This window comes from Falco cherrug, chromosome 8 (genome assembly GCF_023634085.1).
Source record: "Falco cherrug isolate bFalChe1 chromosome 8, bFalChe1.pri, whole genome shotgun sequence".
Classification (NCBI taxonomy): Eukaryota; Metazoa; Chordata; class Aves; order Falconiformes; family Falconidae; genus Falco; species Falco cherrug.
Window position 1 is genome coordinate 22,040,383 of NC_073704.1, and position 17,785 is coordinate 22,058,167.

The following is a 17,785-nucleotide window of genomic DNA, read 5'->3' on the forward strand; positions in this document are numbered from 1 at the left end:
ACACCTAAGTAGTAAAATCACACTAACAGCAGGGGTCTTCATTGCAAAAGTTATGCTCGGCCAATCAAAGCAGTCTCGAGTCCTGCATGGATTGTATTTGTTTGAAGAGACCAGTCTGGCTTCATCCAATTACCAAACAAGGTACCCCAAATTCAAGCCACTAGCAGAGCTCTGTGTAATAGTACTTTTAATACACCAGTACAGTAGGTGTCCTCAGGTTATATCACTACACAGCCTTCCAAATTTCTTATCTTGGCAGACAGGCAAGTTTTGTCACTTGGGAAGACATGCAATGCTAATTAGTTTGGCTGTCGTCAAAAGATGTGTGGACATGTAGCTCTAGCTGAAAGAGAGGCTTACAGACCTCAGGAGGGTTTGTGCTTTGTGCTGGGCTCCAGTTAAAGACCTGAAGCAGAACTGCTCTAAGAACTGGTCAGGAGAGGAGGAAGCAGAGATTGCCTGAGTCACTGTATGTTTCCATGCTTCATTTGTCTCCATTGTTCACTTTGATTTGGCTTCCTGCTCTAGATTTAAAGAAAGTATGACAAAGCGTACATCCTAATTGTGATACAGTCATAGTTCACTGTTTTTCCAATGTTGCTTAAGTACTCACGTTTGTGCTAAACTGAACTCTGTCTTATTCATACTACAGTAAGGGTAATCAGAATCTTCTGCACCAATTTTAACTAAATTATACTGAAAGAAAACTTCTAATGAGGTTTGCACATCTCTTTGCATAGACAGGTGGCTGGAAAAAGTGCCAATTTTATCTCAAACTAGATACACTATTAAACTGAAAATGGCGTTTCAGAAACATGTACTTCACGCCTATTCATGTGGCCAGGTTTGGGCTATTGAGTCACATTATAATTTACTTAGCAAAGGGACTTTTCAAACCTCCAGGCGGTCAAAATTTACTGTGCAGGGTACTGGCCAGTGTGGAACTGTATGGACCTTGTCTCCCCAGCATCCGGAGATGCTCTGGGAGACTACAGACTTTCAGTAGCCATGCTTTGTTTCCACGTTCAGTAAAATCTGGGCACTGACCAACCACATTGTTGTGCCCAACTCAACAATGAACATGCAATCTGGAGGCTCTGCCAGCTTTATGTCAGCTGTGAGGGGAGAGACAATATCTGACCCTCCACATAACGGGAGCACAAATCTGGCATAAAAAGTCAACTACCGCAACGCTGACCAGTCCCAGTGTTTATAGGGAATTTGCATTGCCAGTGTGAGCTCCTGTGAGATCAATACCTCCCATCTCATGGCTGCAAGCTGTGCTCCAGTCATGGCAACCTGGAAGTTAATGACTGTCTTATCAATCTGCTGTCCTGAGAACTCCAGAAATTCCTGTCAGAACTAAACTCACCTGTTTACCAATCATCTTCAGACAGCTTCCAAGGTAATTATATTCCACCCAGAAGAACATTCACCTGGACATAGCTTGGTCTTCCAAGGTCTTTTAACTTCACTGTCACTATGTCATCTATTATCTGGTAACATTTTCTGTTTGCACATGAATGAAGCCAATGTTATTTGGTGTAAAGACCCCACAGAGATGTAAATTATTATTTGCCTAGGAGCTAGAGGACATGTAACTTTGCTGGCAATAGCTTTTTATTTTCTTATTACATAGTTTTAAACATCTTCCTTATAAATTTTGCTGTACTTACTTCACAGCTGTGCAGGGAGAGCTGGGCAGAACATTTTTGTTCATCAGAAATGTATGTTTGGGTTGACTGAAACTATTGCTGAATTCATGCTGAATTTATCAAATTAGCATTTTCTTTTCCCTAAATCATCAGATATATTACTCTGACATTTTCAAACCAAAGCATCTATTTTTCATTTTGTAATGACATTGCAAGAGTATGGTTATTTCACTTTTGAATTGGAAATGAAATATAAATCAAAGGATTGGGTAAAATCAGACATCATAATTGTATGATACAAGTACATCTTTAAAACTCTAGATGGTCATTAAAAGATTCCTTTAGCTATACCGATAGTGTCAAGGCTCTCAAGATTATAAGTCACCTATTATTGCACTTAAAACAGTTAAGTGGAAAAGGTACCAGAAAATGGAATAATAACTCAGTGGGCCATATTCCCTGCTGGGGTAACTCTAGCACTGCTTATGCTCTGTAGTGAATATAACTTACTGTGTCTTGTAAATACAGTCATAACTCCTCAAAAAGAAACTGACACACCATCTTGTCTCCTCCCTCTGTTACAGGGCACAACTATTACAGGCACTGACACAGTAAATTAGTTAGGTACAGCTTTAACCATTTTCTGAATAGGAAATATAATACTCTATTTCTGTTTTCTCTGATTGTGGAGAGGCAAAACCAGAGAACAACACTTCAAGTTTTCCCAGGTTTGTTTGCACCCCAGTGCGTGTTCCCTCTTTTGTAAGTTCATGGTGGAAAACTGATCAACAGAAAAGTAAGAGGATCTTCTTCACCCCAGTTATGAAAAAGGTATTGCTTTTATTCCTCCCACAAAACTAAAAAGCACTAACATACTTGGTCTGCCAGATTGTGTATATAGGTACTATATTATTATATAAAACTGTTAAATACCTTGCTTAGATGTTATATTTAATCTTTGCCTAGTGTCATCATTTTACCTTTCCTAGTAGGGTATACTCTTTCCTAGGGCTATACTCTTATTTAAATTAGCAGCTGCAGACCGTTTGTATTCTCCAGACCCTTTGTCTTCCTCTTGATACCCAAAGCTGCCACCTACCCTGCCAATTCGGCTGGTCAGCCCGGGCCAATAAGTACTTTGTGTCCAGGCACAGTAACACAGACACAGCAGCAAAATCTGTCTAGGGATTTATTATTCCTTCAATTGATTCCTATCCACAGTGCCTTTTGAGATAAGTAGTGGCTTGTTTAGCAGCTGCCTTTTTGATTAAAAATTGTAAATATTTATAAATGTCAGTCTAAGCATCCATAAGAGGAGATGAGGGGGTTGTTCACCCACACATCAGTCTTGCTGTATACAGGAACAGGAAGGCTGTACAAACAACGTAATATAAATACAAAGTAAGAATGAGTATGTTGGTTTGTGTAGCGGACCTCATCTGGAAGCTGAGATGTAGAGGAACACAAGTGAATTTGTCCCAACAGGCGCTAGTAAAAGAGGGAATAACCTCAACCATCCCTCCTGTACCCACCAAACGTAACAAAAGTGATTTGCAGAGCATTAGAGCCCACCTCACTGTTCTTCTCTTTGCAGTAAGGGAGAAAATCACTACAGAATGTAGTGTAATCAGTATAATTAATGCTGGAAATGCCTGAAAAATCCATGCAGTAGCTACTACCTCACTGCTTTGTAAACTGAATATTGAGGAACCAAATGAGCACAGAAGGTCCTCAGCTAGAAGAGCTTGATTACCAGTTTGTTACTAGACTGTAGAAATTCAGAGCAAATAAGCTGGTATACTCATACTGATGCTGCACGATGCCTCAACATTAATCATATGTCCAAAGGCTCAAGGAAAAATACCATAATGCTGTTTGGAGGATATTTACCAGAAGGACAGGGCAAACTTGACATTATTTTTTTTTCAAGGATTTTACCTTTCACAGGGCTCCAAACAAATGACTACAATTCTTTTATGGCAACTTCACTAAGAATTAATTTATCAAAACTTATTTGCAATGCTGGCTTTTTATATGCTCAAACCCCCAATTTATAAAAAAGATCCAGAGAACATCAACCAACAGGAATGATTTTTCCTAGACTTTTTTTTTTACTAAAAGTTTTCTTATTTGTTGGAAAGACTCTATTTTCTGAAGTAATACTTAGTCTTGAAAAGGTTGAATAGGCTCCATTGCTTGACGACTATTTTGTGGGTTTTTTTTTCCCCTATTGCATTTCACACCAAGAGAAAGAAAGAAATGCTGGCAATTTTGCCTTGAGTGCTTACTTCTGTCTTGTGCAGGAGAGAACTCTGGTATGATCCACAATCCTCTTACTCTGTAAAGTGAAGCCGATTGTAAAGTACATGCATCACAGACAGACAGACATCCTCATGGAATGGTACAGAAGACTGCAGATTTTATAAGTCATCTTAGTGACCCCCACAAGACTTACAAAGACATACAGCTCTAAGCTTAAAATCTCCATCTCATGCTCTTAACTATATAAGCATTCCACCAAACAGGATTAAAAGTGGTTATTAGAAATATACTTTTAGCATAACTAATTTTATTGTACATATATATGTAGAGTTGAGATAATTTTTTTTTAGAAAAGATTCCAAACCTGTACGATCTTTCTCTCTTTTCACCTAGAAGCCAGAGTTCCTAAAAGCATATAGTGTTGAGAAAGAAAAAAAACACTAGGTATTAATGCGTTTATGTAATTTGTGTACAACTCCATCTCTGATATCTGTGGCAGTTTTGTCTCTGACTTCAAAGGAAAACTATCAGAGTGATAGAAAAGGCAGGTGGCTGGGCTTATTATTTTCTGCTTGACTGTCATCAGGTTGTTGCTATTTTGCTTTAACTAGTGTACTTTTGAACTTCATACAGAGAACAAAACAAGGACATTTTAACTGATTAAAGATACCATCAGAAGAATTTCTATAAAACTGACCTGAACAAATAAGTACATCAGTGAACAAATTTCTGGAAACAGTATTTTGGTGGGAGGTATCCTTTCACCAGGCACAGAGCAGTTACACTATTTCATTCCTTTCCCAGTTAACAGTAGATACTGTTGAAGCTGGCGGTCTTCATCATTCCAGAGTAACCAAATTCAGGTATCAAACTATATGCTGATCAGCACTGCTGCAAAACACTTTTTGTACTAGTGCTGCCTCCTTACTCTGGCTTTTGTTACAGTGCTGAGGAAGCCTTTCCTCCTTCACAATTAAGGGGGCAAGGCTGTAATTCAGGAATTTTACAAACATAAATTGTACGTTGGAAACTACTTTTTGTTAGCTAACCCACTTCATAAAAGATCAGAATAAATACAGCTGCAAAAGCTCAGGAGTTTCCCTGGTGGGTGAGGTCTGTATCAAGACAGCTAAATTACATAGAACTCCAAACCAAGCAAATGAGGGTAGATGAATAATATCAATTAACATTGGCAGGCTTTCTTTTTTTTTTTTTTTTTAAAAAATTTCAAAGTGTCATTCAAAACAATGGCATGGGGGAAAAAATTGGTATCAGTGTTAAATGTAATCTTTTAACTAACATGCTTATCGCTGTCATTATTTGTTATTGTTTATCAATAAAAGAGGTTTTCATTTACTAAAACTCCAAGTAATTAAACCTCAGGAAGAAAATGCTACTTCTAGAAAGAAGAGCTCATCACAGAAGTAAACAAATAAGTGTATTGTGGTTTGCATTATTTCTAACTACGCATTTAGGATTTCAATAGAGGATGAAGATCCAGCTGGTTGGGCCCAAAGTGTTGGCAGAGGGGGAACAGGAAGGAAGTTAAAGTTACACAGTTTTAAGTAAGGAAAAAAAATCATCTTTCTTTATCCTGTTGCACCTTCCAGTGGATTTGATCACCAAGTACAACATATTTTTGTTCTGCCCCCAGGGGCAGACAGGGGGATGGAGAGAAGCCTCTGACAAGATTCTAGCTTAACCCGAATCGCTTGGATGAGGCTGGCACTCTCCAGTTTCACCACAAGTTCAGGCTCTTCTGTCTTTTTCTTTAGAGCTCAGTTTCTGCTGCTTGTGAAATCTTGCAGCTGTGGTTCAGAGCAGAAGAAAAGCTGCTGGCAACAGAGCTGGGATGGGTTATACCCTGCTGCCTCACTTACAGAGCTAAATTTTCCTGCACCAAAGTGGCACCGTAACAAGCTTTTTTCATGAAGCAATAGGGGAAGGCAGGCAGCATGTTGTAGCTGCACAATTTCAAATTTACAAGAACTCTTCTCATGAGCAGTGGTTAAGCAGAGCCAGACACACAGCTGCACTGCATTCCACAAAACGTCCCCCAATTTGCCTGTCTAAATAAAAGCCACTTCTTTAAAGCATATTAAGCCCCCTGTGTTGTATTTTTCAAGTCCTCCAGAGCACAGCTTGGGGATGCGATGGAGGAGAGAACAGGCACAGGATGGTTCTACCGTTTTATGAAAGTGTTGTGTAGTTTCTAGTTTGAGTTTCCACTGCAATGCAAAATAAACGCTCCCTGGCATGCTATTTTGGGTCATATGTTGTGCCTTCTGCTACATGGGTATTTAGATCCTGCTTGAAATCAGTCAACAGGTAAAGTCACAATACAATGGCTATGATCCTCTGCTTGTTGCAATAGGTATGTATGTAAGATTTTTTCTTGTTCCATAATAGTGTTTGATGCATTTATTTCACTACAATAATATTTTATAAGTCAGTCTGAAAGCAGAGGGTCCAAACATGGTTTTGGGATTACATTTTCAACACACATCTTGTAAGGTTTTACACTCCACAGTATATTGACTCAGGCCCTGTAGTATTATAAAAGGGAGAAAAAACTCTTCATAAATATTAACATTTTTTCAGCACTAAAAGTGTTCAGCATCTATATACTTAAGTTTTAACAACCCTGAAAGTTAGACAAATACTTTACTGCTTTCCCTTAAGTTAGTTTAGTCTATTGTGTTAAATTGTATTTTACCAAAACTATTAAGTGATATAGAACAAACCAAGGAGGAATTAAGAATTGTAACACTGAGCACTAAATAAAGTACAAGCTTCTGCAAAGATAGGCTGAATTAATAACAGTGTGGATAGTCACCATGTGAGGGAGCACTTAGTGTCAATTTGTCAACTCCTGTAAACCGCAGTTGGCGTAGCAATTTTCTCCTTTTTTTTTCTCCCCTGTCTACCGACCAAGAACTGTAAAAAGACCCAGTAGTCAATGTTTTGCAGGTGTTCTTTTGTAACAAGATAATAATAATTAGGTATTTAAATCACTAATTGCTGTTTATTTCTTTGACTTTCTGCATCAACAATTTTTAATGCTTTTCTTTTGCAGACTTTCTACTGCTTTCTAAGCCATTTTTCTTTCTCACTTCACTGCCTCTTTTCTGTCTTGTCTGCGATCATTTTTCCACTGACTTACTATTCAAACTCAATGTTCACTAAGCTGTGAAAATAGGTACATTTTTACCACAGCATTATTTGAGATGGTTAATGTGTTTGTTTATTAGTGCATTCACAGAATTATGATGTTCTGTTTGATTTCATACTGATTTGATTACAAAATCAGCCTAGGAATTAAGAGACACCCACAAAGAGTAATAGGCAGCGGTTGCTTTAAATAGGAATTAGGAAGGTACTAAAATATGCTTTAAAAATCACTCACCCACAAATACTGAAGATAGTCTGCATGTTTACCACAACATTCTCAGCATGTTTAGTCATCTAGTAAAACACAGCATGGAACGAGGCAAATACAAGCATGACCAAGGATTTCAGCAATACCAATTGCATTTAGAACACCACTGCCAGATTTTCAACTTTAGGATGGAAAAAGGTACCAGCCATAAGGAGAACATATTGCCAAGGAAATAAATGGATTTGTGCTTTAAAAAACCCTCATCTTGCATTCTTCATCTACCTCAGCACTTGCTATTTGTTTTGCAAAAGGCTCAAGTAACAGAGGAAAAGAATGACTGAAAGGACCATTAGAATAACTACCAGCAGCAGAACTCTATTGCTGTTGACTTCACAGGAGCAGGCAGCAACACTAGCACAAGTCTGAGCTCCAATGGCACCTCTGACTGACTTGAGGATCAAGTGAACAGCTACAAAGGGAACTGCACTTGGTAATAGATGATTTAAGGATGAGTTATGGTCTGCCAGCACATTCACATCACTTACCTTAAGGGCCACTTCATCTGCTATTTACCAATGTAGTAGCGCAAAACAACAGAAAAATAGCTTATTGAACCATCACTCATAAATAAGATTTGCAAGTAAAGCAACTGCCAGTTGCCCCTTCTTGGGCTGGCCATGCCATAACATCAGGTTGGAGACAAAACATCATGAGAGGGGAACTCCTACACTGATAGAAACTGGGACCTAAAGGTTGCTGGAGAGACCAAAATTAATCTGCTTCCACCTCTCTTTATATTAATACTGCATATACTGTCAGCTATGGGTCTATCTGTTCACTGTATGAAACTACTGTAATCAGAAACAAGATCCACCTTAATTAGTAGTTAATTGTTTCTTTGTAATTGCATAAATGATAACATGTTTCAAGTGAGTACCATGGCATTTCCCAGCAATCTTTTAATAGTAAATTCTAGTTTCTTCTCATCTTGTCTGTTCCCGATGACACGTATCCGGATGGATGCTGAGAAGAAGATTCCTTAACAATCTTTGCCTTCTCAGGCTAGCTATTAAAGGCCTTAAAAAAATAATAAATGTATAATTTGAAGATACTTTTGTGGTTTTACAAGTAGAACAAAGACATCTCTGTACACAGGTCAAACTACAAACTGATACCAGTCACATGCCACTGTTCCTCCCCTGCTGCAGTAACTGATAACATGCCAAAGATGACTCTCTAGCAGCTTTGACTTCTGAGTTTGCTATTTTTTCAAGCTTAATATTCCTAATCCTTAAATCCTGTGACCTTCTACTTTTAATATCATTCCATCCTAAACAGATGACTCTAATAAACTGCTTCTAGGCACCCCTCTAATCCTATCAATTTTGTCCATTAAATCACTAGATGTATTTCCTTCCATAGACCTGCTATAGCATTGTCAGCTGGTAACTCCTAGAGATCCACTTTTGTCACTGTGACTCATGGCCTTATTTCCCAGCACACTGATTATTGCCTTCTCCATCAGTTTCATTTAGCTGTAGGTTTCTAGTTCTCCTTGATATCAAAACTTGTTATGGGGAAATTTTACCAATTTGAAGACCCCTCCTGCTTAACACATAAGCTATATTCAAAGAGGTGCACAAAGCATAACACAAATATCTCAGGTAATGGAGCAAGATTTCTAAGCCGAAACACAATTTAGTCTTCCTGCAAGTGAGCAACAGCATAAACATCCTACTGCATTTGAAGTTTTTCTGGTGTCTCACTGAGGCCCTGCTGCCTCCCTTAACCTTAATTTTTACACTTTTAAATATCAGAAATAGTATATTGCATTTTTTTGTTTTCAAGGACACACAAAGGTCTGCATTCCTCTTTATTTTAAGACTAAACATCAAGTAATTTCACAGAGAAAAAATAATATTGTAATTAACTTCTTTACCAACTTGAATCCTGCATTACTCACAGCATTTGTCACAGACACCTAATATTGGCTCTGAAGTCTCCCAAAACCTCTGTCAAACATCTCTTCCTTTCTGATATTCTTGAGTTGTGTGATGATGCTGGTAGCCACACCAGAACTTGAGCAGTTTCAAATATCCTCCTAGTCAGCTAACCACATGCATCTGTAGCTCTGCTTATTTGCCTGGCTCCAGTGACAGCTGTGTAGCTCTAAAATGCAAACCAGAAGCCAAAGATACGTGAAAATTTATGCTAATCAACAGCAACTGGAGTCAGAACAGTAGACTCTTCCTTTCCCTATGTGCCTCCGAAAACAAGGTAGACAGCATTGAAGGATTCACTTTTGTTCCCTATCAAAATATTTTGGTCATCCTATCCTGAACCATGGCTCTGTTACTGCAGACAAGGACACAAGTCCTTCCTTCTCAGCTTCTACTTCATGCACTGAAGGGTGTCCTCCATAGTCATACACTGCATCTTGTACTTGTGGGCCAGCAGGCAGCAAAGAACAAAGCAAAATGTGGAAGGGCTGACACCAAGTAAAGAAGAGTAGACATAATGCATATTCAGAAATGTGCAATGAAAACACACAAGAAATATGAGCTAGAGAGCTGGTTGGTTATATGACTTGGCATTTTCTGCGTAACTGGAAATTTATTGCACATATGCAGGATGGTAATATCCTGTCCTCCATGTCCCCCAGTTTATCTAAGCCTGATCAGGCAGACCTTCCAAGTCTGAAGTCAGATCTGAAGAATCAAGAAAACACAAGCTATCTGTCCTAATTGCTTGAGCAACAGAGATCCAGGACTGGAGAGAAGGGATTAATAAAAAGAGGAAAGGCACTCCACTGGTGAATTTATGTTAACTACAGGCAAAGGAGCTAAGGATACAATTTTCAGGTCATTGCATCTCTGCTATTCTCATGGTTGTAGGGACTTAATCCTCATCTATCTTGACTGCACATTGTGTGGGTTAATTGGCATTTCTGCATAAACTATAAGATATGAAGTATGCTAATAAACTATAAGAGTCCTTAAACAGTATTAACTGCTTAGAAAATTAGTAATGTATGAATAACTTAGTTCTGAAAGTCATACTACATTTAAGCATTCATTTTAATTCACTTCAAATTTCAGCAATAAGCACCTACAAATCACCCCTTCTGAGAATCAGCAAGATTCTGGCCAGAAGCTGAGGAAGATTAGCAGTTGGAGGAAAAAATAATTGCCTTGCCATTCCATTATGCTTCAGGCTCCTAAGACTGGGATTTACTTGCAGAAAAATCTGCTTAATGCTGCTTTGGAATTCTTTGCCTTCTAATGCAATAACCTGGGGGAGAGCAGGGTGCGGCTCACCGGGCCGCTGGGATGGACAGAAACTCTCTTCTGCTTGACTTGCACCTGGTGCTGCCGTGAGGGTGCCCAGTGCCCCACAGCGGGGCTGGCCCCGGGCGAGCACCTGGGTAAATGGCTTCTGTGTGGGGCTGCCATGTCCTCCTGGCGACCTCTGGGCTCCCGATGGTGCTGCCTTGTTGTCGCCCATACTAACGGCAGATATGCCAGCAGGGGCAAGGTGTGACGTGCAGAGGGTCTGCGCACTTTTGCAACTGATGACGAAAGAGGAATACAGCGATTAGACATAAACAGCCAGAGTCACACCCTTCTGAAGAAAACTGCAGACTGCAATGGCACCTGTGCAAACATGCCAGGAGGATTGGAATGTGCCCCCCTGCACATTTGCCAGGGGGATGAGCAAGGGTTGCAGCACCTGGGCTGCAACCCTGCCCTCTGGTTCTGAAAGGCACTATGGGAGTGTCCCACGGTCATTCACTTGGGTGGACTCTTGGAGGTGTCATTACATGTTTAAGTTATTTTCTGAGAAAGATTGCCCAGGGGAGAAGCTGTTTTACTCCAACTGTTTTGCATACATTCACTTAGCAAAGATACAATCTTCTCCTGGGGCATTCCTCTTGGCTTCACACTAGCAGACAAGTTACTAAGGAATGTGCAACATCTACCATATGTTAAAGTTAATCCAAGGGCCAGATGTCTAGGAGTGCATTATGCAAAATTGAGGCCACAATTAAAAAGCCAGACCATCATCCCTAGGGAGTCTGGTGACCATGTTCTGGCAGGAAGGTAGCAGTCTGGAAATGAATCCCTCATATTGCAGAACTCCCTGGAAGTCTGAGTGATGTGACTCCACCTGTGAGGCAAATGCTGCTCTTTGGAAATCTGGCCTCCGTGCACACATGCTGTGTGGAAACCGGGTGCTGCAAATAGTCAGCTTTCTGGCATGCAAGAGTTTCAGGCAGTGGCACATGCTGTCAGCCAGATCATATTCATCTTGCCAGGCTGGGAACTGGGAGAAAGGGATACCCCACCGTGAAAAATCCTTCAGCTCACTTGGCAGCTGTTATCTTTATGTACCTTGTGGCTGTGCTTCACTGACGCTCTGCTAGAAAAAGCTTCACTTTAACATGCACTGTTTACCAACACCTTTTCAAATCCTAGTGTAAGCCAAGCTATTAAAAGTTTGCAGTCATGACCTGGTTAAAATTAACCCTAGCATAAAGCCCAGAGCATAGCTTGAGAAGTTAACAGGCGATAAACCACAGACTGTCATTGCACCACAGTAAAAGAAGTTACTGGGTGATTGCTCACCATTTAAATGCCACATCAGGAATAATTATATCTGGATGAAGTGTATTTGTTTTAAAAAAACTACTTTGTTTTGAAATAGTGTTGTAAACAGAGCAATTTGTATTCTGATGTGTTTTAATCCAAGACATCTGAAACACAAATGGTTTCAAACTACTTCTTTCAACCCTCAGCTAGCCTGCTCCCCACTAAAATGGACTGTCCCCACACCAGGACTTGTCCCGGCTGTGAAGCAATCTCCCTGTGGAAAAAGAACAAAGATATCTCAAACATTCAACCACCTACAGCTGGAGGACACTTCCCTTTGACAAGGTTTTACAGAGGCCTTTCCTGTTTGAGGCTTCATGACATTTACTGCACAACAAATCCTTCTTCACTGGGAGAACCTCTTGTAATTCTTATGCCCACTGTACTACAGGGCCTATAGGAGGACAGAGCAGAGGCTCTGGATCAGAACTTATGACTACAGGAGGCTGAAAGTTGAACTTATGACTACAGGAGGACTCAACATAGGTTGAGTCAGACCTGCTGAGGATCCAGCCCAGAGGTTTCAGGGGCAGGTAAAGCCTTCGCAGGTGGCCTGGGAGGAGGCTCTGCAGCTCTCCTCCTGACACACTGTGCAGGTCAGAGCAAGCAGGACTCGAAGGGAGTGTTCCAGCCTTGTAAATTTATGTCTGAAACTCATCATCAGGCACATGCTACTTTAGTATTTTGTATCACAATGACTGCCAATGTATTTGAGGCAGTTAATACATCTGCAAAGGTCAAGAACTTAATTTTTTGATGTGTCCAGGAAGAAACCAAGAACTTTGCAGCTGAATCAGATTCAGGATTCAATTCACCTTTTAGCAGTCAGCACAAGGTATGCCAGAAGAATATGTACGACCTCTGCAGCTGGCAGATGAGGGAAATATTGTGTCTTCCACCCTCCCCCTATGTGCTTAAGAATTCTTCCTGATCTAATGGAGATTTTGTGAGTCACCAAAAAGTACCTTTCAGAGACCTTTGTCTATAGTTACAACTCTGGCTATTCGTTATCCAGTGAAACTCTGACGATCCCTTCTCAGCCTTCATCATTTTGCTCACGTCGGTGAACACAAAGGTTATATTAGAGTGTAGAGACTCATTACTTTTGTATGCTCATCCTTCAATTTAATTGAATGTTGTCTTGTTCTTTTCTATAAAAGTAGTGTGGACAGAAAGCTTCAAGCTAGTTCATAATATTATTTTTATCTACCATGCTCCTACTTATCTCTGCATTACAGCAAACAATTCTTGTCTTTTCAGTTTGCCTCCATGGAAGAGTTCTTTCCATTTCCTTGATTGATCATCTTTTACTGATTCATCCTTTTTCCTGAAACTGTTCTAATTAGCTCTGTGGTATCCTTTTTGACATGGAGTTACCAAGACCATGCAGCTGGTGTGCAGTGTCAATATAAACAATGACAGATTTTTTTCCATCACAGTGTATTTAGTATTCTTTTCTTTCCCTTTAATGACTTGTTTGCTCTTTTGGCCACTGATGCCCATTGGGAAACCTGCAGTGATGCTTCATTTGAAGTTTTAAATTAGTTTGGACTCCTATGAGACATATGATTATTGTAATTTTTCCCTTCCAATCTATAGTAGCTTGCACTGAAAAATCTATTCTATCTAATCTATGGAACTTCAAACAGACCATTTTTAAAATTTTCCCTCTCTTTTCATAAACTGTATTTTATTCTCCTAGAGAATTTTGTAACTTACAGCCTCCTAAACAATTTCAGCTTATTTTCTATTGCAGAAGTAAGCTGGGATGATAAAAACATCAGTTTCTTTAATACTTCTTTATTCACCTTTATGCTATAGTTTCTTTGTATAAAAAGTGCAAGAAAATTATGAGTATTGGGGGATTGCTGGATAAGTTTTTAAAGCTATTTTAATACAGTCTTTTCTGGCAATTATGGAACAAGCCTGTTTGCTCTAAGTTTTTTAAAACCTCACTTAAAAATATATTTAGGAACCCCAGCAAGTCAAGTATATTTGATTAAATGAAAGTACTTCAACCTTTCTTTAAAAGTGTATGGCAAATAACTTCTTATTAGTTACTTAAACATAATGATGTTGCTTTATTAATATAATAATGGGAAGATTCTGATGATTTCAGTCCCACCCTATCCCCCATGCATACTCTCCTTTTTTTATACTTCCTGGACATAGCAGCCATGACAAGTCCTCAGTAATGCTTGTGTGAACAAAAACTTGAAAAAAGTCAAGAATTAAGTGCTTTGCTTTACACAAAATGAACCATTCTGCAGCACTTCTCATTGTTCATACGCTATGAAATACTTTTTGTGAAACAGGGCTAGCAGAGCTGCCTAACAACTGGCCACATAAGCACTTACATCAGAAGAGTGAGTTTCTTCTTTATGTTCATTTTGGCTTTCAAAAAATTACTTTGGCTTTTTTTTTTTTAATGTATGTTCAAACCCGAAGATTAGCAAGCTACTTAAAGGCTTGCACCCATTTATTGCTGCATCAGGAGGAAAAGCTCTAAGAATATAGAAAAATGACCATTTGGTTAAGGTGTGAGAATAAGAATGGGGACCAGAACTAGCTTGAGAGCCAAGAAATAAGAATTCATACCCTTACATCTGCGGAAGAATCACAACATGGCCTTAGGCAAATTATTTCACATTGCTGTAGATCTGCTTCCTCTGCAGCTGTTAAATAGGGATAATTTTAGTGTGCAGGATAGGAAAAAATAATGAAAATACAGTCATTTCCACAGTAAATAGATATTGTGATATTTCATAGTATAAAATAGATTTTTCCATAGTAAATAGATAGTGTTGGTATTGTATAGTTTTACAAAACTGGTAGAATCCTTCAATTAATTGTCATTAGGATTCTTGGTAATAAGGCCTGAACTGTGGATCCCATGTACATCCAAACCATCTCGGTCTGGGCAGAGCTGAGACATTGTTTCTAGCTCAGTCTCCAGCATTTTCAGAGGAGACAGGACCCACCAGCTCAGCTCTTCCATGTTCTTAAGCCACTCTTGGGATCTGCCAGGGTGGCCCTTAGTTGTCTTTCTCTGACTGGCAAGCTGCTTGATAGGTTTGACCTCCTGCAATATTAGCCCCATGTAGTAACTTATAACCCCCAGTCATACCAGATTCATTGATCATGGAGAACAGCGGCTCCCCAGGGCACGTGTTAGAAGCACCATTACACTAAGTGAAACCGATTCAAGTAAAGCCCTCAGGCTCCTCCAGAAACATACACTCTGGTCAATCTGCACTTCCTTGTGAGATGGATCTACTGATTGTCTTAGATAAAGAACTCCCAACACTGCCCAGCAGCAATCAGCTACTGAGAAGAAACGTATCTCTGAGAATGTATCATTATGCAAGCCAGGTATCACCTGCACTATACCAGGTCCAAACAGGGAGTTTTAGCTTCCTGCAGCCTAATTTAGTACACGTTTGTGCATGTCTAAGTGCCATGACCTAGGGTGAAATAAAAGCAGCTGTGACTCTGAGTACCTCAGTGAACTTATCTAGTTAGCAGTAGCAATGGGGACCACAAAAGTACTGCAGGGGACCCTCACTTTCCTGTGCTTCTCCTGCACGGTTTTAGGGGAGAAGAAGGGAACTCTGCAGAGATCTCCAGAAAGGTGGTGCCACTGCTGAGCCTTCCAGGTGCGCAGCATGTTCCTCTCCACCAGCTGATGCCTGTTAGAACTGACACCGATCAGAGTTTGAATTAAAAATAATTCTTCAGAAGGAGCTATTTCACATCCTTCTCTTTTTTCATTCTTCCTACTGCAGCTGTGGGCAATATAGTCAGTGTTGCTGCCAAAAGTCACTCAGGAGCCTAACAGCACATTTGCAAAACTGATGCTGTTCAACTGTAAGATGTCAAGTACTCATCAACGAGCTGCAGCTTGTCTGCAGTGATCAGCACTGTGACTTGGAGCACCATTCCTGCTGGCCATGGCATTAACATGGTATCATTGAATTAAAGAGAAGGGTAATGGGATGGAAATGAAGGAGGTTTTTTTGTAAGTTTGACCACTCATTCCACGGTTTTGGAATATGGAAAAGCTGCCTACAGTATTGATTTAACTAACAGGAAGACAATTCCTCCCATGAGGAAGCAATGATTTCTATAGTAATACGGAGGGGTTGGATATATGGAATCAACTGCAAGATAATCACAGTTTGTTGCAAATGAAGGTCTTTCAAACAGGTGGCCTGCTAGAATCAGCTTCTTTCTGGACACTGATGACAGCAGGAAAGGCTGCCCTTCAGTGTGCAGGATGTATATCTGAAAGCTGGATGGCCAAAATACCAACCCACATGAAACCTGCATCTGGCTGATGATACTGATTTTCTTTGAAGCTTTCTTGCTTATCTTGTTGTATTCTCCTTTTCAAAATGCATTAAAACAGAAATCTAAAGTTTGACTTTGAATTCCACTTGCTATACTGCACCGTGGTATACCACATGCAGATGAAAGTGATTTCAGTGGTGATTCTTTATCGGTAATATGCTGATACAAACTTTATAGCTGTATATACTATTGTCTAAGTATCTTAGCAGGAAGCAACACTGACCTTTTGCAACCCGTTAACACGAGAAACCAATTATAGTTAGTTTTTCCTTCCTTCATACCCTACAGGACAAATACACCTCAGGTGACTTTTAACATCCCTTTAACTTCTTGTTTGTTCATTTGGTTTGTTGATTTGTATGAAGAGGGCTTGCTTTTCACGTGTAATAAAACTGTCTCAGGTTTGATCATCATGTCAAAAAGTCAAGAACTCCAGACATACAATACTGGTCCCAGATGCATTTTTTGATTGTCAGTAATTTGAAAGAAAACTGTTATTAAAAGTAAGACCTGGTTACAAATTGATGAGATGGTATATCAGCCCATATCCCTGTGTTTCCATGTAATGCTTTATGGCAACCTGGACAGCTCCTCTTAAGTCACAGTAGAGAAGACATGGGCACTAATAATTTAGGATTCTATTAGCTTTTTTCACCCAGACACAATGTGCTGCAAATATTAATTAGGTCTCACTGTACCCTTTTAGGATAGCTCAGTACTACGAAATCAATTCCAATGCACCATAAGAGATGTTTATAAAGAAATATCTTCAGCCACTATTGTTTTAATATTTTGCTGTAACCATCGGTTAGTGCGTCCTCTCTGAAGTGCATCGACATGCATCCACTTATACTAATGTTCATATATCAAGACAAAAATAGATGCCTCAAAATCTGAGTAAAAACTTGAATACTTGAGGCATTCATCCTCCATATTTTCTGATGTGTGAATTTCTCCTATTTACTGACAGGTTCTTACAAATATATTTTATTGACGATGTTACAATGCATATTCAGGGTCCTTTTAAAATGCACATTACCGACAATCTAATTCGGTAGCTCATGTGCTTTATTACATATATCTATCTTTTTCAAGAACTAAGGAGGATGTCTGTGCTCTCATGGCTGAATATAAATGTTCTGTTGGAACTGACACAGGTTCTTTCATTTGCAACCAATTAGCGATGCTAGACTGCCATATTGGTCATACAGTTCATGTATAAATATGTACCAAGGACACCTATGTTAATCCGTGTATGCACTAAAAGCTGTATTTTCCCGATGACAGAAACATCTTGTCATCTTCAACAGATGCAAGACTGACCCTTATTATCTATGTGTTAAAAACCTAATGGGTTTTGCTGAATATGTATCTGAGTAAGAGCTTGAACATAATGCCTTTTGGGTCAAATGAAAAATCTCCTACTACTTGAATGTTCAAGGTTATTATGTCCTACAGTGGCAAACTGCTATTTAAGGAAAATTACTCTT